The sequence below is a fragment of the Cervus elaphus genome, chromosome 17, assembly GCF_910594005.1.
Source record: "Cervus elaphus chromosome 17, mCerEla1.1, whole genome shotgun sequence".
Lineage (NCBI taxonomy): Eukaryota > Metazoa > Chordata > Mammalia > Artiodactyla > Cervidae > Cervus > Cervus elaphus.
The window spans coordinates 14,630,752-14,655,744 of record NC_057831.1 but is presented as its reverse complement, the minus strand read 5'-3'; the positions used below and the strand labels follow the sequence as shown (position 1 = coordinate 14,655,744).

The 24,993-nt window shown below is 39.1% G+C and overlaps 1 protein-coding gene across 34 annotated transcripts in view; it reads left to right on the top strand.

Moving 5' to 3' along the window:
- Positions 1-24,993, top strand: part of ANK2 (ankyrin 2) — a 684,658-nt gene that overhangs the window by 351,454 nt on the left and 308,211 nt on the right. The window lies entirely within an intron of this gene.

Sequence of the window (24,993 nt, the reverse complement as noted above, 5' to 3'; positions counted from 1 at the left end):
ATACTTCTTTGAGAAGTAAGCAATCTTTTATTTATGATTTAAATCATAAATTGCCATTCATTTTCTATGTATCTGTAGAAGCTCTAACAAACAATTTTAGAATTGAAATTTAAACAAATGTCAGTTCATTTCAGTCAGTTCAGTCGCTCAGTCATGTCCGACTCTTTGCGACCCCATGAATCACAGCATGCCAGGCCTCCCTGTCCATCACCAACTCCCGGAGTTTACTTAAACTCATGTCCATCGAGTCGGTGATGCCATCCAGCCATCTCATTCTCTGTCGTCCCCTTCTCCTCCCGCCCCCAATCCCTCCCAGCATCAGGGTCTTTTCCAACGAGTCAATTCTTCCCATCAGGTGGCCAAAGTATTGGAGTTTCAGCTTCAGCATCAGTCCTTCCAATGAACACCCAGGACTGATCTCCTTTAGGATGAACTGGTTGGGTCTCCTTGCATAAACAAATGTAATACCTCTCAAATATCCACAGTACCTATCCTGTGTGTATAATACATAGGATAAAAGGTAACATTTTTTATTATTGCAGAACCAGTATATTTATGAATGCTTAGTGTCTCTCACTCTTGTGTGTATGAATGTGTGTGTTAATGTGTATGCATCAAGTGACTTCACTGTGTGATTCTTACTAATTTCTTTGAGAGTATAAACTTTAGGGCTCCAAGTAGCTTAAAATGGAGCTGAAATTAGCTTAAAATTTTCTAAATCCAAATGTCTTATTTTATATGAGGAAACTAAGAGGCAGAGAAATCAGATATGTTGGCCACAATCATGGAAGTCATTAATGGCAGACGTGGGCCTAGACTTCATGTCTCCTGACTCCTAGAACAGTGATCTTTCTATTGCTTAGGGGTCATCTTAAATAGTAATCAGAGCCTAGTAATGAGAAGAGTATTAAAGTTTTGATTTTGAGCAAGGTAAAACTTTACAAAGGCCCGTTATATGCTTATAGAGGAGACTTAGGTCAGCTGACAGGACAAGTCATGTTTCTAATGCCAAGTGATGTGCTAAATTTTCATCTGCAGGGTTCCTATGCAAAAGCTAATTTCTTGATACTTAGCATTCAAATGCTTCATGAGAACTTGTTATACTAGCGCTCTCGATCTAGGGCAGTCTTTCAGCTGGAATATGTGACGGGGGCTCCTTTCCTGAAGTCACTACTTTTGTGTCCTCTGGGTTCAGGTATGTATTTTATAATACCTTAAGGCCTTTAGAAATTAGAACTTTAAAACAAGCTAAAAAGGTAGCTGGAATCCAAACATTATTAGGAAACTGTATGGATTTGTTGAGCCATTAACATATCTCTGTCTTATAAAGGGACTTGGTTTTACCTAACAGTCTCTGTATTAATAGCTTCAATTTTTAAAAATCAGTTACTCTTGCATTTATTCTAAATTACTAGACTATAAGATCTGTTGCACACACTTTACATTATAACAACCCACAGTTCACAAGATCTTTTTCTGTCCCAGCTCCACCTTCAAGCTTCAGCGTACATTTCCCCTCCTCAGTAGAGCCATCCGCTCTACTTCTCTGTATCCCCAGTGGAGTACATCCTGCTTCTGTTCCTTGCCCTCCTTGCCAGGCTCACAGAATTCAAGATAGGTTTTTATAACACCTAAATGCTTGTATTATTCAAAATTAACAGTTAATATCAGATGTTGGTGGAGTATTATTTAATATTCCATTCTCTGATGTTCTTTTAAGCATCTAGTGTTTAAGTGTAAACTTAAATTTTATCTGGAAGTATATATCAAGCTTCCTTGGTAACTCAGTGGTAAGGAATCCACCTGCCAATGCAGCTGATGTGGGTTCGATCCCTGGTTCAGGAAGATCCCCTGGAGAAGGAAATGGCAATGCACTCCAGTATTCTGGCCTGGAAAATCCCATGGGCAGAGGAGCCTGGTGGGCTACATTCTATAGGGTCACAAGAGTTGGACATGACTTAGCAACTAAACAACAAACAACATATATTGACTTACTGTAACTACAAACCCAAGATGCAATAAACATGCTAGAAGAGCTTGCCAAAATGTTACTTCTAAGAGCCTGTCGAGCAGCTTTAATATTTTATTTTGGATTGTGCAAAGTTTATAAATAAGACTGTTACAAAATAGTGGGGATGAGAAGACTTTCTATCATTTTGTATCTGAGTAGAGGGAATAAAATGGAAGTTTATATATCTACCCCATTGGGCAAGGACAGAGGACATGCAGCTTCAGTTTTTATTCTCTTCCTACTTTGATTCCTGTTGTCTTCCCCCACCTCCCAACACACACACACACACACACACACACACACACACATGTGCCTTATGGTTCTTGTAAGCCTTCTCCAGGGGCTAATGGATTCATTCTGTGAGTGTTGACATTTTTGTTATTCTCGTACTCTTATTAGGAAAGGCTCTTGGTTACTCTTGTGGAGTGCTGTTTATTTATCCAGGTACTATTAATCCTTCACTCAACACACATTTATTGAATGCCTCTGGATACTATATGGTGCAAAATACAGAATACTTATTCCTTGAAGCCCAACAATATGTCTCCCTCACTTAATTCCTGATCCTTAGATGATACCCGACCTGCTGGAAGTGTGCATAGTCTAGCATAAGGGCACAGAAAAGGCCAGGCAAAACTCCTGCAAGTGATGGTGATTGAGCTGAGCTCTGAAGGATGAGAAGGAGTGACCCCGGCACAGGTGCAGCAGAAGCATTTCCGACAGAAGTTAGAGCATGACTCATGTCATGGAGAAGTGAAAATAGCCCAGCTCTCCTGGAGAAGCAGGGCAGAATGGGGTAGAGGTCAGAGTCTGGAATGGGACAGGTGCTCTGCTGTGTGTGAGGTATGTAAGTCTGGATGAGCTATTTAGCTTCTCTGTGTCTTACTTTCCTCATCTTGCTTATTAGGGTTTCTGTGAGAATTAGTGAGTTAATATATGTAAAGTGCTTAGAAGAAGACTTGGCAATAATGAACATCATGTAAGTTTTCTTTTGCTAGATTATAAGGTGGAAGGTAAGTAGGGCATGTGATAAATGAGGCTGAAGATACCGGCAAAAGTAAAGCTGTTGTGCCTCATGGTGATGAGCTTGGACTGTATGTTGTATAGCTAAAGGGGAGACTTTAAAAGGCTTTAAGCAATGAGGTGATGTGACCAGATTTAGTTTTTCCATCACTCTGGAGACTGAACTGGAAATTGTGCATGCGTGCATGCTCAATTGTGTCTGACTCTTTGAGACCGCATGGACTGTAGCCTGCCAGGCTCCTCTATCCATGGGATTTCTCAGGGAGGAAGACTGGAATGGGTTGCCATTTCCTCCTCCAGGGTATAGGGAGAATTTAGTTAGGAAGCTATAAAGCTTGGGAAATGTGATATGGGAATAAACTAAGATGTCATAGTGGTAGGTGTGGAGAGGAAGGGACAGATAAACTTATATGAGTCTGATTGTGGACAGTGGTGAGGTGGATTAAGGGAAGAGCAAGAGTCAAAATGACTCCTTGGTGTCCAATTTTGGTGATTTGGTGGCTGGTGGTACTAACAACTGACATAGTGAATAGCACAGGAGGAGCAGATTCAGAGGGAAAGGTGTTGGGTCCTAATTTTCACCAGTAGGGTTTGTAGTTCCTGTAGGATATGCTGAGGGAAAAATCCAACAAATGTTTTAAGTGTGATTCTTGGGGGAAAGATCTGGATAGGTGTAATTTTAAGAGCCATCAGCATGGTGAGATTGAAATCATGAGAAGTGATGAAATCTCTCATAGATGGAGGACAGAATCTTGGAGTGACACTTGTAATTACAGGAAAGGCTAAGAAAGAGATTCTCAGGAGAGAGACAAGAGGAGACAGAGAGCCCCCAGGAGAGCTGGGAAAGAGCACATGCTCATCTTTGTCTCCAGGTATGATTTCCCCACTTAAGAATGCCAGGCCAAACCATGAGTCTAAGGTTACATGGTTTTCCACCCAGACTGCATGGCTTATCGTGAAAATGTTAACTGATCACATGTTTCTCCTTTGTTAGGTGGACCAAGCTCATTCCCTTGTCCATTGGTCACACAGTCATTGTGTTTTTGGGGCCATTGAGTGATGCCAGTTGATGCTGTTAGAGTCTGTATCATTGGAGTATTAAGCAGATCATTTAGACAGTTATTCCCAAACTAAAGAGATCACTAAAGATCATTTGGGGAGGTTCAGGAGGGAGGGGACGTATGTATACTTACGGCTGATTCATGTTGATGTATGGCAGAAACCAACATAACATTGCAAAGCAATTATCCTCCAATTAAAAATAAATAAATTAAAAACTGGATAACCAGCGAGGACCTATTGTATAGCATAGCTGTGCTTAGTCGCTCAGTCGTGTCTGACTTCTTGCGACCCCATGGACTATAGCCCACCAGTCTCCTATGTCCATGGGATTCTCCAGGCAAGAATACTGGAGTGGGTTGCCATTTCCTTCTGCAGGGGATCCTCCCAATTCAGGGATCGAACCCAGGTTTCCCACATTGCAGGCAGATTCTTTACCATCTGAGCCACCACTATAGCATCACTGCTCAATATTATGTAGCAACCTAAATGGGAAAATAATTTTTGAAAGACTAGATACACATATATGTATAACTGAATCACTTTGTTGTATACCTGAAACTAACACAACATTGTTAGTCAACTATACTTCATATAAAAAGTTAAAAAAAGTTCATTTGGGCAACTATTCCCAAAGAAATTCAAATCATCTCTATGATATCTTATTTTTTCTTCAGTTTTCTCCTGAGTGTGGAAAGACCTGAACTTTATAGCTACATCTTTGCAGAAAATCAAATCTGCTAATAATTGCCTATGAATACCAGATAAAAGTCTTTAAGCTATTCCTGCCTTTGTGAGTGAATTTCTCCTATACAATGAAAGAATTGTAAAGATATACAAAATTGAGGCAATTAGTTATGTATATACTGGATGTTTTGCATGTAAGTGATGACAGAAAGTATTGTAAGAATATTTACCTTGTTATTTTAAAATAATTTGCAAAATAGAGGTCCCTGGAAGTCCTTTAAACTTGTGTTACCCTTGTTTGCTTCCACCAGTTGCTGTATTGTGAATGTTATACAAACAGGCATCCCCTAAATGTGTTGGAAAATTGTAACTTGATAATCTATGATGAAAAGCAAATAAAAATACACCATTTTAGTAATGGATTAGAAAAGTGCCTACAGGAGCACCTGCATGTATTTCCCAGATTTCAGATTAGAGTCTGATATCAGATGAGGATCAATGGGCTTCCCTGGTAGCTCAACTGGTGAAGAATCCTGCAATACAGGAGACCCTGGTTCTGTTCCTGGGATAAGAAGGGATAGGCTGCCCACTTCAGTGTTCTTGGACTTCCCTGGTGGCTCAGACGGTAAAGAATCCACCTGCAATGGGGCAGACCTGGGTTGATCCCTGGGTTGGGAAGATCCCCTGGAGGAGGGCATGGCAACCCACTCCAGTCTTCTTACGTGGAGAATCCCCATGGACAGAGGAGCCTGGCAGGCTGTACAGTACTTGGGGTCACAAAGAGTCAGACACAACTGAGTGACTAAGCAGACACAGAGGGTCAAGAGAATGATCCAAAATGACTCATATGATTGTATACTTGTTACCAAAAGAATGATAACATGGCTAAGAGTCCCAAAATGTAGGCAATTGTATAATAAATAAATAATAAAGTAACAGTCTAGATTTAGGGAAACACTAAAAAGATATAATATCAAGTAAGGGCTGTCAGACTCAACAGATGAAGAAAGTTAGAAATGAAAACCAAAGTCCTAGAAGGCATAGGTGATGTGGACAAATTACAAGGGATGTTGTAGAACGAGGAGGGAGCTTTGTCTCTGGGTTTGTAATCAGCAAGGTCAGGGAGAAGTGAGGAAAAGAACATTTATGCCCTAATTAGCCAGCAATTTGTTGTAAAGCAGCCTTGCCACCTGGAGAGCAGAACTGTAGTATTTATTGGCGCAACCCAGCAAGTGAGCCAAATTAGAGCAGGCCAACATCCAGGTCTCCAGCTCACGCTGCAGTGGAGGATTAGCAGCAGCTGGGGGCGGGGCGGGGGTGGGGAGTAGGGGGGCAAGAAAGGGTACTTAGTAAAAGAAGGGATAGTGCAATCCAAGAAGATCCATGGACGTTCATGAGACTTCCCTACTGCAGTCAGCCATTCCCCGCACCACCCCCCCCCCAATTTTTTGCTACACTTGCTGCCCTTGGGATCTTAGTTCCCTGGCCAGTAATCCAGCCCTCGCCCCAGGCAGTGGCAGCACAGAGTCTTAACCACTGGACCATGAGGAAAGTCCCGCAATCAGTCTTTCAAAAGTCAAATAATTCATTTGACCTTTGGCACAACTACTGTATGTCCTATCTTAAACTGAGTATTTTGCTACTGAGTGAAATTAAATAGGACAAGGAAAGAGCTGCTCATCTCTTTATTGCATCATCATTTATGCTGAACTTTTCCATTAGAGGGTATTGTTTCTCTTTAACCTTGGGGACCACATGTGACTCATTGCTCTTCTTATGCTAAATAGCCAATGTGTCTCTGTAGCTCATCACTTTTACCTGTACCACGGTCCCTATTCATTTTTCCTTCTCTGGCCTTCCTCAAGGATGTATGACTGGTCTACCAGTAGTGCTGCTGCCAAAGTGCTATCTTCTGCTTGACTCTGTTAATCTCCTCCCTTTCATCTTGTTTTCTAGGTGAGCAGGCTTTACAGCTTTATATCATGCTTTAAATGAATTATCTACCTCCGGGTTGACACTTGACCAGAATAATCTAACCCATCTTATCCCACGCCCAGTTGAATGTCCGGTCAACTGGAGGTTCAGCCCACGTGTCAGTCTTTACACCACTTGTCTATTTTGTTCCTCATCCTGGGAGAACACTGTGGAGAACTGGTACCTAAATTCTCCTCTCCATGCATTTCTGCTCAGAGAGAATATGTGTTATATTCCCCAAATTAAAAATGTAGCCTCTAGTATTCATTTCTCTGGTTGTGGAATGTTTTCTCTTCTAGACAACGCTGATCAGCTTTCCTTTGTCCTCTACCGAGATCTATTCCTAAATACCAACATTGTCACTGTATCATTTTAAAAGTCTTGGCATCATTAAAGTTCATGAAACTGTGGGTTTTAATTTGAAGTGTAATGGCGATTCTCCACACACATAATTACTTGGCATCTTTTACTCTGGAAATAATCAGTACAAATGGCATTGCCCCATGTTTGAGTTTTTTCTTCTGATTGCAGCTGAATTTAGTGACTCAGTTTGAATTCCAACAAAAATGCACTTACTTGAATTTCCTGGAAATTCAAGGTGTATTTGAAAAATCACTGCATTTGTCTGAATGACAGAATATTTGCCCTGTGAGTCTGTCACTACACTTCTGGAATCAACCAGTGTTTATTTTCTTGGGAAGCAACCATTTCTGCTCAGTGAGATTGTACATTTCCTTGAAAGTCCATCCAGTGGCCTCATTCCCTTATGTGACTTTCTTGACTTTACTTGCTGTTGCCATTGAAGGCACTGAATCTTTTGAAAACACTTAAATACTAATTAAGTTAATTTATGGCACAATAAGCCCTTGGGACATTTGAAATGCTTCTATTTACTTGCTTAGTAAACCCTTAGTATCAGTTATAGTATCCAGTTTTGATGACTGTAATGGTGATGGATAAAGGACACTATCACATCCCAGAGAAGTTTTGAGCAAGAATGTCTAGTTAGATTTATCTAGAAAGAAGTAACTGGCAGGAGAAAGCCTTATGAATAAGATTAAGTTCACTTTAAATTGAGATGACAATCATCCCATAGTTCTAAAATAATGACTGCTTCTAATATATACTGTTCTTGTCTTAATTACCTCACATTTTATTTAAAAACAAGCCTAAATGAAGTGGGAGGTACAGAAGCTTAGGCCTGATGTCTTTTCACTCGAATTAGTGACAAGGAATGGCAGATATAACAGCATGGTTTCCAACGTAGGTCAGCACATAAGATGGAAGGCTAGATGGTAAACAGTGTTTACAGTTCATTGCAATGAAGGCCATGCTACATATTTTTGAAGAGTGGTATAGAAATGTACAATACCATCCCCTACTCAAACCGAGGGATCAGGTACCACTTTGTGAACATCTCCACGTATTTCATACCTGTACCTTACCTGGACTACTTACCTTGGTTGCCAAAAAAAAAAAAAAAACAACAAAACTCTTTCTAGACTTAAATCTACCTTCTCCTTAACCAAGCTTCCTCTTTCCTTGATTGTCTAACATGCTTACTCTTCCCTACTCACTACCCATAGCCCCGGTAGAATTCATTGCTTCCTTTTTTTTTTTTTCCATTGCTTCCTTTTTGTTGCTATTGCTGTTTCCTTGCTAAGTTGTGTCTGACTCTTGTGACCCCGGGGACTATAGCCTGCCAGGCTCGTCTGTCCATGGGATTTCCTAGGCAAGAATACTGGAGTGGGTTGCCATTTCTTCCTCCAGGGCATCTCTTGACTCAGGGATTGAACCCATGTCTCCTGCATTGCAGACGATTTCTTTACCACTGAGCCACCAGGGAAGCCCTTTTGTTGCCATAATAGCTTTATAATCTGGTCTAGGCTAAGACTGTGGTACACCCTTGCCTTTCTCTCTTTTTAATAACATCTGCTCCATACAGCTAGAGATCAGACAGAAAAACAAGTACTTTGAGGAGGCATTTACAAACTAACCTCTCCACTCTTACCAGTGCTTTTACCATTGTCCTATTGATGTAAGTAGGAGTGGCCTTTGGCTTCATCATAACCTAAGGGCTACTTGGTATGGGAAAGAAGGCCAATAAAACACAGCTTCTGTAACAATCTTTATATGCTCATACCAGATCCTCTCTGAACTGTGCCGTGTAGGGTCACCCAAGATAGACGGGTCATGGTGGAGAGTTCTGACAAAACATGGTCCACTGGAGAAGGGAATGGCAAACTCCTTCAGGCTTCTTGCCTTGAGAACCACATGAACAGTATGAAAAGGCAAAAAGATATGATACTGAAAGATGAACTCCCCAGGTCGGTAGGTGCTCAGTATGCTACTGGAGATCAGTGGAGAAATAACTCCAGAAAGAATGAAGCGATGGAACCAAAGCAAAAACAACACCCAGGTGTGGATGTGACTGGTGATGAAGTAAAGTCCGATGCTGTAAAGAGCCATGTTGCATAGGAACCTGGTCCATGAATCACGGTAAATTAGAAGCAGTCAGACAAGAGATGGTAAGACTGAACATCTACATTTTAGGAATCAGTGAACTAAAATGGACCAAAATGGGCGAATTTAATTCAGATGATAATTATATCTACAACTGTGGGCAAGAATCCCTTAGAAGAAATAGAGTAGCCCTCATAGTCAACAAAAGAGTCCAAAATGCAGTACTTGGGTGCAATCTAAAAATAACAGAATGATCTCTTCATTTCCAAGGCAAACTATTCATAATCACAGTGATCCAAGTCTATGCCACAACCAGTAATGCTGAAGAAGCTGAAGTTGAATGGTTCTATGAAGACCTATAAGACCTTCTAGAACTAACACCCAAAGAAGATGTCCTTTTCGTCATAGGGGACTGGAATGCAAAAGTAAGAAGTCAAGAGATACCTGGAGTAACAGGCAAATTTGGCCTTGGAGTATGGAATGAAGCAGGGCAAAGGCTAACAGAGTTTTGCCAAGAGAACGCCCTGATCATAGCAAACACCCTCTTCCAACAACACAAGAGAAGACTCTACACATGGACATCACCTGATGGTCAACACCGAAGTCAGATTGATTATATTCTTTTCAGCTGAAGATAGAGAAGCTCTATACAGTCAGCAAAAACAAGACCAGGAGCTGACTGTGGCTCACATCATGAACTCTTTATTGCCAAATTCAGACTTAAATTGAAGAAAGTAGGGAAAACCACTAGACCACTCAGGTATGACCTAAATCAAATCCCTTATGATTATACAGTGTAAGTGAGAAATAGATTCAAGGGATTAGATCTGATAGACAGAGTGCCTAAAGAACTATGGATGGAGATTCGTGACATTGTACAGGAGGCAGTGATCAAGACCATCCCCAAGAAAAGGTGATGCAAAAAGGCAAAATGGTTGTCTGAGGAGGCCTTACAAATAGCTGAGAATAGAAGAGAAGTGAAAGTCAAAGAAGAAAAGGAAGGATACACCCATCTGAAAGCAGAGTTACAAAGAATAGCAAGGAGAGATAAGAATGCTATTCAGTGCAAAGAAATAGAGGAAAACAATAGAATGGGAAAGACTAGAAAATTAGAGATACCAAGGGAACATTTCATGCAAAGATAGGCACAATAAAGGACAGAAATGGTATTGACTTAACAGAAGCAGAAGATATTAAGAAGAGGTGGCAACGATACACAGAAGAACTATACAAAAAATCTTCATGACACAGATGGTGTGATCACTCACCTAGAGCCAGACATCCTGGAATGTGAAGTCAAGTAGGCCTTAGGAAGCATCACTATGAACAAAGCTAGTGGAGGTGATGGAATTCCAGTTGAGCTATTTCAAATCCTAAAAGATGATACTGTGAAAGTGCTGCACTCAATCTGTCAGCAAGTTTGGAAGACTCAGCAGTGGCCACAGGACTGAAAAAGGTCAGTTTTCATTCTAATCCCAAAGAAGGGCAATGCCAAAGAATGCTCAAACTACCACACATTTGCACTCATCTCACACACTAGCGAAGTAATGTTCAAATTTCCCCAAGCCAGGCTTCAACATTACATGAACCATGAACTTCCAGTTGTTCAAGCTGGATTTAGAAAAGGCAGAGAAACCAGAGCTCAAAGTGCCAACATCCATTGGATCATCAAAAAAGCAAGAGAATTCCAGGAAAATATCTACTTCTGCTTTATTGATTACATCAAAGCTTTTGACTGTGTGGATCACAACAAGCTGTGGAAAATTCTGAAAGAGACGGGAATACCAGACCACTTTACCTGCCTCCTGAGAAATCTGTATTCAGGTCAAGAAGCAACAGTTAGAACCAGACATGGAACAACAGACTGGTTCCAAATTGGGAAAGGAGTACATCAAGGCTGTATATTGTCACCCTATTTATTTAATTTATATGCAGAGTACATCATGTGAAATACTGGACTGGATGAAGCACAAGCTGGAATCAAGATTGCCAGGAGAAATATCAATAACCTCAGATACTCAGATGACACCACCCTTATGGCAGAAAGTGAAGAGAAACTGAAGAGTCTCTTGATGAAAGTGAAAGAAGAGAGTGAAAAAGCTGGCTTAAAACTCAAAAAATGAGGATCATGGTATCTGGTCCCATCACTTCATGGCATATAGATTGGGAAACAATGGAAACAGTGACAGACTTTATTTTTGGGGGCTCCAAAATCACTGCAGATGGTGACTGCAGCCATGAAATTAAAAGATGCTTGCTCCTTGGAAGAAAAGTTATGATCAGCGTAGACAGCATATTAAAAAGTAGAGACATTACTTCGCTGATAAAGGTCCATCTAGTCAAGGCTATGGTTTTTCCAGTGGTCATGTATGGATGTGAGAGTTGGACTATAAAGAAAGCTAAGCGCCAAAGAGCTGATGCTTTTGAACTGTGGTGTTGGAGAAGACTCTTGAGAGTCCCTTGGACTGCAAGGAGATCCAACCAGTCCATCCTAAAGGAAATCAGTCCTGAACATTCATTGGAAGGACTGATGCTGAAGCTGAAACTCCAATACTTTGGCCACTTGATGCGATAAACTGGCTCATTGGAAAAGACCCTGATGCTGGGAAAGACTGAAGGCAGGAGGAGACGGGGATGACGGAGGATGAGATGGCTGGATGGCATCACCGACTCAATAGACATGAGTTTGAGCAAGCTCTGGAAGTCAGTGATGGACAGGGGAGCCTGGTGTGCTGCAGTCCACGGGGTAACAAAGAGTCGGACACGACTGAGCAACTAAACTGAACTGAACTGAAGCAGATCCTCTGTCCAGGGCATCTCCAGCAGGGAGAGATGACAGGTAGATTTGTACGGATTCATATAATAAGCTAACTCAAACAACCAGACAATTGTATTTTTAGGGGCAGAACTGTGTTTTGAATGCTAGAGTTCAAGCGGCAGTATATCTGGGTGTTCAGATATCAGTCTTCTTGCTAGATTTGTCTTGGTGATGTCCAAGTAAATTAAGTGTGAGATAGTCTGAAATTTAGAAGAATCTTTTTTAGAGGTATTGGCAGTGGGATTGGAGGTACTAGTTGTATAGGGAAGTTGTGGTGATTGTTTAGACAGTGTTGTTGTTTAGTCGCCAAATTGTGTCCGACTCAGCACGCCAGTCAACCCTGTCCTTCACCATTTCCCAGAGTTTGTCCAAGTTCATATCCATTGAATCAGTGATGCCATCCACCTGTCTCATCCTCTGTTGCCCCCTTTTCTGTCCGTCTTCAGTCTTTCCCAACATCAGGGTCTTTTGTAATGTCAGCTGTTTGCATCAGGTGGCCAAAACAATACGTTATTCAACTCAAGCAATATTTGAGAAATTACCATGATGGCTTTGACTGTAATTTCTATTTTCTTTAGAGGCTTTTTACTTCAAAAAATTTTTTTGCTGTCCTTCCTTTCCAGCTACTAAAGCTTGTGTTTAGATTATTTCAGTTCAGTTCAGTCGCTCAGTCATGTCCAACTCTTTGTGACCCCATGAATTGCCGCACGCCAGCCCTCCCTGTCCATCACCAACTCCCAGAGTCTACCCAAACCCATGTCCATCGAGTCGGTGATGCCATCCAGCCATCTCATTCTCTGTCGTCCCCTTCTCCTCCTGCCCCCAATCCTTCCCAGCATTAGGGTCTTTTCCAATGAGTCAACTCTTCGCATGAGGTGGCCAAAGTACTGGAGTTTCAGCTTCAACATCAGTCCTTCCAATGAACACCCAGGACTGATCTCCTTTAGGATGGACTGGTTGGATCTCCTTGCAGTCCAAGGGACTCTCAAGAGTCTTCTCCAACACCCCAGTTCAAAAGCACCCATTTATCGGCACTCGGCTTTCTTCACCGTCCAACTCTCACATCCGTACATGACTACTGGAAAAGCCATAGCCTTGACCAGATGGACCTTTTTTGGCAAAGTAATGTCTCTGCTTTTAAATATCGTATCCAGGTTGGTCATAACTTTCCACTGGGTGCTTAATTAAAACTCCTGGTGTCTCTATTCAAACCCTGTTATAGAGTTTATGACAGTTGAGTAGCATGGTTCACAGACCTGCCTGTTTTCTCCACTGCATCCTTTGATTATTGCAGTTTTGCACAACTTGGCACATAAATGTTGCTCAATTAATTTCTTTTTAATATAATGAGTAAATTAACTCATTATTGATTGAACATATACAATTTAGATCTCTACTAAATAATACTGAAGAATACTAGAACAGATATATCTGGATAATATAGTCAGGGCAATCCAATATACCTGGATCATTTGTGCAATTCTGGTGAAACTAGGACTCAGCCTGCATTGTTTCAGTAATCCCCCTAGTGCTTTGCAGAAGACTATAAGCAGAGGTAGAACAAAGCAACGAGAATAGCATTCTTTCCTGCAGCTGGCTTTTCAAACACCCTACTTCCTTGTTTCTATGATAAGAAAATCTCCTGGGTGCATTGCCAGGAGAGTCTCCCTTAGGAAGTTAAAAGAAGAAAGAAAAGAAAGCAATATACAGAAACCCGTTGCAGTGTTTTCTGAAAACAGCTTGGCTCTCCTGCTGGTCACCCACGGCTGCCAGGCCATAGAAACGCCTCATCTGATGGCACCCAAGCCGCTTCTACTCAGCATGCTGGAAGCTTGTGATTAATTTTGTTTGACAGTGGCAAAAAGTGCACCCTACCTTGGATGTCAGCTGATTATTTCCAGTATGGTTGCTGCTGAAAATTCCATTAATGATTTGTAGTATCTATTCAACTTGAAGAGAGGAGAAAAGTGCTTGTCTGAAAAAAGAAAAGTAAATTGGACCCAGTCTTATGGAAAATCTTAATTTACAGAGTGAACATATGAAGGGAGATTGAATGGAGGAATATATCAGCAATTTCACCTATTTTTTTCTTTTTTTACAAAAGGATTTGTTCTGTTATTGACAGTCTATCACTAAAGAATGTTGTGAAGAATAAAACTATTTTGATTGATGTATTTTCCTTTTCTTCCCAAGGTTCACATATGGAAAATTTACATGTTCAATTTGATGTGTATTTATTAAATGCCTACTGTGTTTAAGGGCCTCTGTAAATATTTATTGAGTTAAACTGAGTGTACTGTTATGAATATTTATGCCTAAGACCTAGTGCTACCCTTTGGAGAACCTACCATCTAAGATGGTGATTCTCAACTGTGGCCACATGTTAGAATCTGATACCTGGTTCTCACTCTCCAGATACTTTGATTTAAGAAGTCTTAGGTGAGGCTTGTGGCCTCAGTATTTTTCATATGTCTCCTCATATACATAATGTGCCACTGGATTTGAGAAAGAACAGCTAGTCTAAAGAAAGTGAAAAGGTACATGGCCAAGTTACAGTAGATGTTTAATTGTCTGTTTGAAAAGTATGAGGACTTAGAAGGGGGGTGAATTACATTCTATTGAGGCCATCAGGAAAAACTTCATGAAGGAGGTAATACTTCAGTGGACTTTAAATGAGTGAAATTTTGGGCATCCAGGAAGAGGGTCAAAGGCAAGGATGGGAAAGAATGGGCCCAGTTCTGAGAACACTGAGAGTGATTATGATAAACGGAGTACACAGTTGATTGTTATGAAAAGTACCATGGATTTGTATTAACTATTTTGGGCTAGTAAAAGCTCAAGTACATGTATGAAATGATGGGATATTTCAGCAACTTTTTTCTCATGCTCTAAGAGTTATTGTTAAAACCACAAGGTTGAAAGTGTCTCATGATATAATAGATATCATGATAGGCATAGATATAAAAATGCACTTTAGACAGCATTGTAAATTATACTTCAATGAAACATTGTAATAAAAAATGTACTTAAGTAAGTGTCAGTCGCTCAGTTGTACCCGACTCTTTGCGACCCCATGAACTGCAGCCCACCAGGCTCCTGTGTCCATGAGATTTTCCAGGCAAGGATACTGGAGTGGGTTGCCATTTCCTTCTCCAGGGGATCTTCCCAACCCAGGGATCAAACCTGGGTCTCCTGCACTGCAGGCAGATTCTTTACCAACTGAACTACAAGGGAGGCCCATACGTTGCTATTCAAAGTGTATGGGTCTCAGATCAGGAGCTCTCTTATTATTTATCACACCATAGAATCCCATGTGATAATTTCCTTAATTGTGATTAATACATATTTGAGAAAAGTGATGTCTTGAGAATTATTTGTGATATACTGCCTCTTTTTGGTTGGAGACACCGTTGGCAAATAGCCATTCATAATATAGTCTGCTGCTGCTGCTAAGTCACTTCAGTCATGTCCGGCTCTGTGCGACCCCATAGACAACAGCCCACCAGGCTCCGCCGTCCCTGGAATTCCCCAGGCAAGAACACTGGAGTGGGTTGCCATTGCCTTTTCCATAAAATAGTCTGCCATTTAGCAAAACCTCTCTGAGTTACTATTTGCAGTCACTTGTTTAATTCCTACTAAAGAGGTAAATAATGCTTAAGCTCCCATGCTAGGCTCTCTCCCTGTGTACATCAGGTCCGTTCTGGCATTCAGTTTTCCATGGATGAATTTTCACAAGCCCCTCTTCTTCTTTCCCATCTGCCACATGCCGCCAAACCCACGTGTAGTAGACTGGCAGTGGCACAGTATATTGGATTATAATGGGTTTCAGAGGTGAGTTTTGAGGACACCCATTTGAAGAGGAAATATTATCAAGGTCTAAAATTGAAAGATCCTCATTTAGGACATAATGATGGGAACTAAAGAGGAAAACCTCTTCAAAGTCACATGAATTTAAATGTATGGTAGTATTGGATGTGGTAATCTGGTTAAATATCCTTAGGTTGATATTTGGCAACAAATATTTTGCTTTATGTACAGAAACCATCTGCCTTTCTCAGTCTTTAGTGTGCAAAAGAATACGTGAGGAAGTTGTTCAAAAAGAATTATTCCAACCTGAGATTCTGATCTAGTAGCTTAGAAAAGCCTCAGGAATCTGCACTGAAACAAATATTCCAAGAGATTCTGTTGTTCTTAGGTGGTGCTAAGAGTACTATATTTTGAAAAAACATTGCTTGTAGGCATCATAATCTTAGGAATTAATAACTTTCTTCCAGTATTTCTAAAACCCAATTGTCAGACTATTACCTAAGGTTTGTAAACTGGAGATTGATCCACTTAATCAGGCAAACTTTCTGAAGGAGATGATATCAAGAAATGATTTTTTAATTATCTGTAGAATTTCATATTCTAAGCATTGAAATGTACAATCCATTGTATTTGAGTATTGATCATGTTTCATTTTTGTAGGAAATAGTTCAGTACATTTTTTATAAGAAATCTATAATTAGCATCTGATTTTCCTAGACTGAAAACTTTTTTTGTTGGTTTGGTTTGTTTTTCCATACCTACTTACCATTGTAGAAGAGAGGAAAGGTAAAGGAAAAAAAGCTAAGTGATGTTTCTGTCCATCTGTGGGCTGAGAAATATTAGATAATAAGTTATCTTGTTGTAAATCTGCTGCAGGGTCAGTGTCGAGTTTTATCTTGGAAAGTGAGGAGTTTGTGCCACTTCTCATGCTTAATTTATCAGTAAATTTTTGCAACTGTGACTAATCAATGACTTCATTGCATTTCCATGTAAAATGGAGCTAAGAGAATTTGTAATATAGAAGGAGATTGTTGTTGTTCAGCAGCTAAGTCGTGTCCAACTCTGCAATCTCATGAACTGTAGCACACAAGGTTCCTCTGTCCTCACTATCTCCTGGAGTTTTGCTCAAATTCATGTCCATAGAAGGAGATACAAGAGTTAAAAACTCAGGTTGACAAATGTGAAATATCTTTTTGACAAGTAAAGGATAAAATATATATTTGTTATGTGTATTTAAGACACCAAGAAATCTTTTATTTGAGATATGATTAAATTACCTTCATGTCCCATTTCATTTTATCTCTTGTTCCTGACTTTATTCTGCATCAAGTGACAACAAGTGTTTGTAGCATTTTGAACTTTGTTATATTCAGTCTGTATTTAATCATTCATGTGGGATTTTGTCGGGATGGGGAATACGTGTAAATCTATGGCTGATTCATATCAATGTATGACAAAACCCACTGAAATGTTGTGAAGTAATTAGCCTCCAACTAATAAAAAATTAAAAAAAAAAATCCCATTCTCTGAATATCTTTAAAAATAAAATACAATTCAGAAATATTTGCAATCTTTTGTTTATTTGTTTATTTTTGTTAGTTTTTTACTGTTTTTGGGTCTCTGCTTTCCCGAGGCTTTCTCTAGTTGTGATGGGCAGGGTTCCTCTTTGCTGAGGTGTGCAGACTTCTCACTATGGTGGCTTTTTTCGTTACGGAGCACAGGCTCTAGGCTTGTGGGCATCAGTATTTGCGACACACAGGCCCCATGGTTGTGGCCCGCAGGCTTAGTTGCTCCAGGACGTGTGGAATCTTCCCAGACCAGGGATCAAACCCGTGTTGCCTGCCCTGGCGTGAGGATTCTTATCCAGTGCGCCACCAGGGAAGTCCTACAAGCTTTTGGATTAGCAAATTCAAACATAAATATAAAACATATTATTTAAAGGTTATGAAGGTTAAGAGTCCCTCTTATATATTGCTAGTGCTTGTTTGAAAACAAGAATAAATCATGGTTGTATTAAAAAGTGTGTGTGTGTGTGTGTGTGTGTGCGCTCAGTCAGTTTCGGCATATCTAACTCTTTGCGACCCTGTGGACTGTAGCTTGCTAGGCTCCTCTGTCCATGGGGATTCTCCAGGCAAGAATATTGGAATGGGTTGCCTTATCCTCCACCTCCAGGGGATCTTCCCAACCCAGGGATCAAACCCTCATCTCCTATGTCTCGTGAGTTGGCAGGTAGGTTCTTTACCACTAGCACCACCTGGGAAGCCCAGAAAGTCATAAACTCTTAATATTTCTTCAGCTAGTAATTCCCTCTGTAAGAATTTAAGGAAGTAATCATTTGAACAAATTTGGACAACCATTTCTGTTGGATGATCATTGCAGCTTTCTTTGTCAATAACAAAGTGAACTTTACTGTTGAACCATAGAAACAAGGGTAAACATATTATGTTATATTCGTATGAGAGAAAATGCAAAATGTTTTTAATTAACTTATTTTTTATTGAAGGATAATTTCTTTACCGAATTGTGTTGGTTTCTGCCAAAAATCAACATGAGTCAGCCATAGGTATACATATGTCCCCTCTCTCTCGAACCTCCTTACCACCTCCCTTCCCACCCCACCCCTCTACTTTGTTACAGAGCCCCAGTTTGAGTTCTGAGTCATAACAGCAAATTCCCACTGGCTATCTAGTTTACACATGGTAATGTGAGTTTCCATGTTACTGTCTTCATACATCTCACCTTCTCCTTTCTCCCCGCTAACCCATGTCCGTAAGTCTGTTCTATATGTCTCGTGTCTTCTTTGCTGCCCTGCAAATAATTTCATCAGCCATTTAATTTTAATATTTTTCAAGAGTATTTAACAGGAAGTATCACATCACATAATCAGGCTTTTCTCATATAATGTTAAGAGAAAAACAGGATTAATAAAGTTAATTTTGAGAACAAAAATAAAAGCATACACATAAAAAATTGAATGGAAACACAAAACAGCAATGGTCATATCTAGAGTATTGAATTTTAGGTGATTTTAATTTCTTTCTTGATAATTTTCTGTATAGTTCAAAATCTTTTCAGTGAGCTTATGTGGCTTTCATGATTGGGAAAAATTTTAAAGAAATTTAAACATTAAAAATCTGAAATTGTGTTAAGTGTGGTTCTTTGAATGACAGGCGGGTGAGTGAAGTGAACCTTTAGTGTCCCTTCAATTTTAAGGACCATCTGTCCAGTTCTGTTAACCAGTAACCATTGAAAGAAGTTAGTTCCAGTTAGTAAAGCAGAATGAAATGTGTCTTTGTGAGTTCTATTCTGTATCCCTGTGCATATCCGCCGCCTTAAACTAATGAAGATATTTATTGAGTTCAAACTGTCCCCAAGGAAGGCTGCTTTCTACTTTGCTTCTATGCAAGTGTTGTTCACTTTTTACAACTGGCTACTGAATCAAAGCCAGCAGCTGGCCATCCACACTGTTACAGAGAACAGTAGTCCAAGCCCAAGCTTCTCAAGAGGGGCCCTGCTCCCATATCTTGAATATGCCTGCATGAAAAGCAGACACTACTGAGTACAGTTTTATCTGCCTCTGCTCATCCAAAAATACAGAAACTATGAAGACAAGATGCATGATGGCCACATCTTATTGAGTGACCTTGGAAAACTCAAGTGAACTTCAATTAATTCATCTTTAAAATGGAATCATAATGGCTTTTTCTAACTCCTGTAAAACATGTAATAAAGAAGTTTGTAACCTACATTTCTAAAATAGTTGTTAGAGGATTATGTTCACATTTTTCTCATGGTTTCTTTTCCTTTTCAAGTACATAGTGATGCTAAGGAGTCAGTAAAATAGCATCAGACCTCCTGCCTTGCCCAGGACTTCATGCTGCTTTGTAATGTGATCTCAAAATGGAGTGCAACTGGATGGCCCGATGCTATTTATTATCACCACTTAAAGTGAGTCCATATGCCAGTAGCATATTGAGCTGACAGGCTGTGATGTCATTGGCAGGAGCAACACTTCCAGAAGGCAGAGTTGCTGAGGATTGTTTGTGACATTATTCCCTCAGCATATTGGATGCCTCTGGTCAGTAGTGGCGGTGATGTCTGGGGAAATAAGGTCAAGTGAAGCACCATATTACTAATGATTTAGTGGTTACAGCTGCAACCTGTCTGAGGTGGAGGCTGGACACAGATAAATTATGGTTTTTTTCCCCCTAAAATTAAGCTTAAACCTCATAGAGTCATCAGCACCGAATTCTTTGCCTTCTAAAAGTTTATTAATTTTGTGGTAGATAGACGTTTTCCTCTTTCTTGTCAGAAAAATACCCAGGTGTGAGCCTGTCCTGCTGTTTTCTTTAGCTGTTTTATTACTAAATTTATACAGCAGCAGTCCTACCTATTTGAGAAAGGAGAAATACTATTGATGTTTGTTACAGAACAATATACTGTTCTGATTCTCCTTCTGCCTTACTGATTAAACCTTCCCTGATGCTCTCCATAAGATCTTTGTGATTTTTTTTTTTCCCCTGGTATGCGAAGAGGTGAGCAGGCACCATATTTTTTGAGATCCTTAAAAACTGAGGTACATTGTCCTTTAGGCAATAGAGTTTTGATCAGGAGAGGAAATAATGGCAATATTTGTAATTATAGAAAAGTCACTTTGGCAGCTATGCAGGCAGGGAGACATATAGGATGTGATTATCATCCAGGCAACAAATGGGGACTTCTTCAGTGAGGGTATTGATAGTCAGGGGTGGGAAGAAGAATTCAAGAAACATTCAGGAGGTGAGATCAAGAGGTATAGGTTGGGTGTAAAGCTGACTGCCAGTCTCTAGATTGGGGGTCTGGGATGACACATTTACAAGTAGCTGTCAATATTCTCTGTCTAGTTACAGTCTAGTAGAGAAAAGAAAGGTAAAAACATGTAAGTATGTTTTGAATTCAAAACAGGAATTGAACACTTTATGTGCCAGGCATTATGCCAAGCATGCTCTGTCTCATTGATCCTTCTCCTCATTCCTGTGATACACTATTGTTATTGCCGTTTTAAAGATGAGGAAACCAAGGCTAAGAAAAACCAGGCAGTGCACTCAAGGTCAGTGGGACCAAACTTTGGAACCTCCCAGGCAGACTGATGGTAAAACCTCTGCTGCACAGTATCTAGCAATGTCTGCCTATAAATATTCTAAACAGAGTTCCAAAAGGAACGTTGAAGCACTTAGAAGGCTCAACTGCCACAGGGTATTTTAGGATTAGTCATTCATGTAAAAATAATGCAAAGTAGTAAGCTGCCTTCTTCTTAAACTCATAGCTTAACATCCAAATAAAATTGCTAATTCTCAAATTAGAGACTCATAGAGGAGAGTTTCAAATGGAGTTTCAGATGGAAAGTTGCAGAATATTTCATATAAACCGTTTCTTTCCTAAAAATGAAAAATTAAAACCTAGAGAAAGCTCACTTGCTCCAAAATTTCTCATGGTAAAACAGATGGAACCTAGACAAGAACTAAAGCAAGGAATATTCAAACCTAATCAACGATGACAGCAGAAGGCACTTTTAACCATTGAAGAGAGAGCAGCCAGTTGCCGCCCTGACATTCTTAATGTCTTGCTTCTGGTGGATACAATTCTAGCTAATTTGGCTACAGTCCTTTGTGACTTCCAAGAATTATGAACTTGCCAATGATTAGCTGGGCTTTAAGATGATTTCTAGAGCAAAACAGTTGCTATTGCTCTCCTAAGGAAGAGATTTGTGTGTGGTTTATTAAAGTAGAATTGGTTTTATTTGTTATAGCAGTCTGTCGTTTCACAATCAGCCCCTAATGGTTGTATTTTTCATTGTTATTCTTTATCACTAAAAGACTTTAAAAATTAGGAATAATAAAATAAAGTATAAAAACCCTGGGAAGCCTTTTAAATTGTTTGATGGAAAAACAAGTGCACATTCCGGAAGCCTCCTTCCCATATCATTTTGAGAGAATGTACCCAATGTAATGGATATAAACTCTATTATCTATAGACCCTAGATTCTAACCAAAGTGAAAGGTCACTTTCTTAAACTGAGCTGTAACCAATTTATTTATTTATTTTTATTATTTTATTTTGTAAAAGTTGAAATATAGTTGATTTACAATGTTTCAGGTATACGCAAAGTGATTCTTTTCCATTATAGGTCATTGCAAGGTATTGAATATAGTTTCTTGTTCTATACAAAGTTCCTGTTGTTTATCTATTTTGTATATAGTGGTGCATATCTATTAATCACAACCTCTCAATTTATTCTCTTCACCTCCTTTCCCCTTTGGTAACCGTGTTTGTTTTCTCTGTCTGTGAATCCCTTTCTGTTTTGTACATAAGTTCATTTGTATCATTTTTTAGATTCCATGTATAAGTGGTGTCACATCTTCTTTGTCCATTCTTTTCTTGGTAGACACTTAGGTTGCTTCCATGTTTTGGCTATTATAAATAGTGCTGCAGTGAAAGTTGAGGTGCATGTATCTTTTTGTATTAAAGTGTTTGTCTTTTCTGGATATGTGCCCAGAAGTGGGAATGCTGGATCGTATGATAACTCTATTTTTAGTTTTTAAAGGAACCTCCAAGCCATGACCAGTTTTTAGATGATTATAATTGTGAGTGACTAAGTTACACAGGAAAACTGATTTCATGATTTTATGCTCTTACAGGTTAAAATTTTCAAGCCTGGAATTAGTATAGGTATATGCAAGACTTTTAAAAGCCCTTCAAATGGAAGGCAAGAAATCCTGCTACTTGGCAAAAAAATCTGTTATATCTGTAATTGTAATTGAATCTGTAATTCACTAGTTTCCCTGTTTGTGCCATCACCTGGTGGTTAGTGGGCAAGTAACTCACTGATTTTTTTATTTTTTACACCTCTGTATTTGGAATCAGTCTCCCTAGGACAGAAAGGCAGAGGGAGATGTGGCAGAAAGTGAAACCAGGGACCCTGTGAACAGGAAATAACAGGGTGGAAAAGGAGAGGTTGACGGAGAAAAAAGATACAGTCAAGCCCAGTAAGGACAGTGTGGTAGCCTCCACATTGATCCCTTAGAGATACATTGACAGTATAAACAAAATTGTGTGGGAAGAGTTTAATCTATAAAATACACAAACAAACAATTTTCAAGCTCTTCAAAGGTATTACTTACAAAACGTATATCATTCTTATCAGACCCTAGAAATCTATTATTTTGTGTTTTTTAAATAAGTTGAATTTCTTTTTAAAAATATTACAATATAGAGATTTCACTAACTCGACTGTCTTTTCATTTAGTTAGGTCTGTTAATAAGATTTTTACTGTGTATATCTAGTACCATGTACCACTTTAGATTTTTAAGTTCAGTGTAAACTGATATCAGTGGGAATCTCCTATGTATATTGATTGCTTTTAAGTTTAAAAGGAGTGTATTTCTAAATAGTCTTTAGTTCCTTCAAAGAACATGGTTCCACTCTGCGGTAGCAGTCTTCGATGCTCTGCTGGAATGACTGGGCATTTTTTCCCATTTAATAAAGCTGGCTTCTATTGAATTTTGAGTTCATCACTAATTCGATCCTAGCAGCATGACATTAAGGACTGTTTAGTAATAAAGTAATAAGAAGCTGAATATTTAATAGAATAAAAAAAAAGACCTGTTCTTTGGTGTGAAAAATTTATTATCATTGACAATTCTTGGGGAAATTTTTGCTGTCATGTCAACTATTCATAGTAGAATCTTGCCTGGTTCTTCTTCTTTGGAACCAAGGTGTTTTGATGATTGAATAAATTATTTAAATCACTTATGGAGAACATGTAATCATTGCTGGTTCAGACTTCAGATAGTTTTATAAGTGCTTTTAATGATGATGAAAAATTATTTATTAATAGCAAGCAAAATTGGCCAGTCAAGTCTGTCAAGTCTCGGGTTAGATCCTATTTCTCTGAGAAAATCTTTTCTACTTAAGTAAACTCAGTCATTCTATACTTTTTCATCTTGCTCCCTATAAAATAACTCGATCCTACTTATATTCCCAGCAATTAGTACAGTAGCTGCACCTTCTAAGTACTTGATAAATATTTGCCCAATAACTCATACATGAAAATCTGTAATATACAAAAATTTTAAAATACCAACTTGGATTTGGATTTGCGTGATTGACATTTTGTATTTAAACATGCAGCAAATGTGTATAGTACTTCAACTTCATTTAGTACAAGAATGTATTACTTCTTATTTCTGTAGGATTACTTTTATTTTCAGGTTTTATAATAATTAAACATTTTACTAACTTATTTAATAATATTATACTATTAATGATGAAATGCTGTCATTATTAAAGTTTAATGAAACATGTTTAGTTTTAGCACACAATTTACTCTTTCCATTTTATCCGTTGGACTGTTTACAATTCAGCTTTAGTATTTGAAACATGATGAGAGTATTCCTCTGTTGTGGATAACTACTTCAGTTGAGAATATTATACAAGAGGGGAGAGAAAACATGGTTCAAATATTCTGACTCAATATACTTTTCATCTTATGAATATTACAAAACAGAATGCCTCTGTATTATTCTTAGTTCTCTTTTTTTTTTCTTAGTTCTCTCTTTAAATTTAATATATTTAGGGTTCATTGTTATGTTTCTTAAAATGTTGTGTAAATTTTGTTATAAATGTTGAGCCATCTTTGTGAAACTGATTCTGCTTAAAACTGCAAAATCTGTCTGAATCTCAAAGGTGGAAACATGTCTTGGTAGCTTGGGCGCAGTAGTGTAAGTTCCTCTCTGATACATGCCCTCAGCTCCATCTGGACAGAACAGTGCATTTCCATATAATTTCCTAGTTACTTCGGCAATTAGGTTACACAAATGACTTGCATCTTGTTCTCAACTCCATCTTCTTTCAGAGTCACAAACCAGGTCCATGATGGATGTAAGGAGTGGGAAAGGGGGATTACAATGTATTCCTCCCACTGTGTAATCTATAAGGCCCTCTGAGCCAAGCAAATATTGTGGGCACTGAATTTCAAGGCCATAGCATAGGTATGTTGATTTATAGTGACAGCATTGACTAGGAAATAAGAAATCTCAATCGCATTAAAGATACTAGCCGATAGCAAGGTTAGTACAGAAAATATTTATGTATCTGGTAAAAATCATTCAT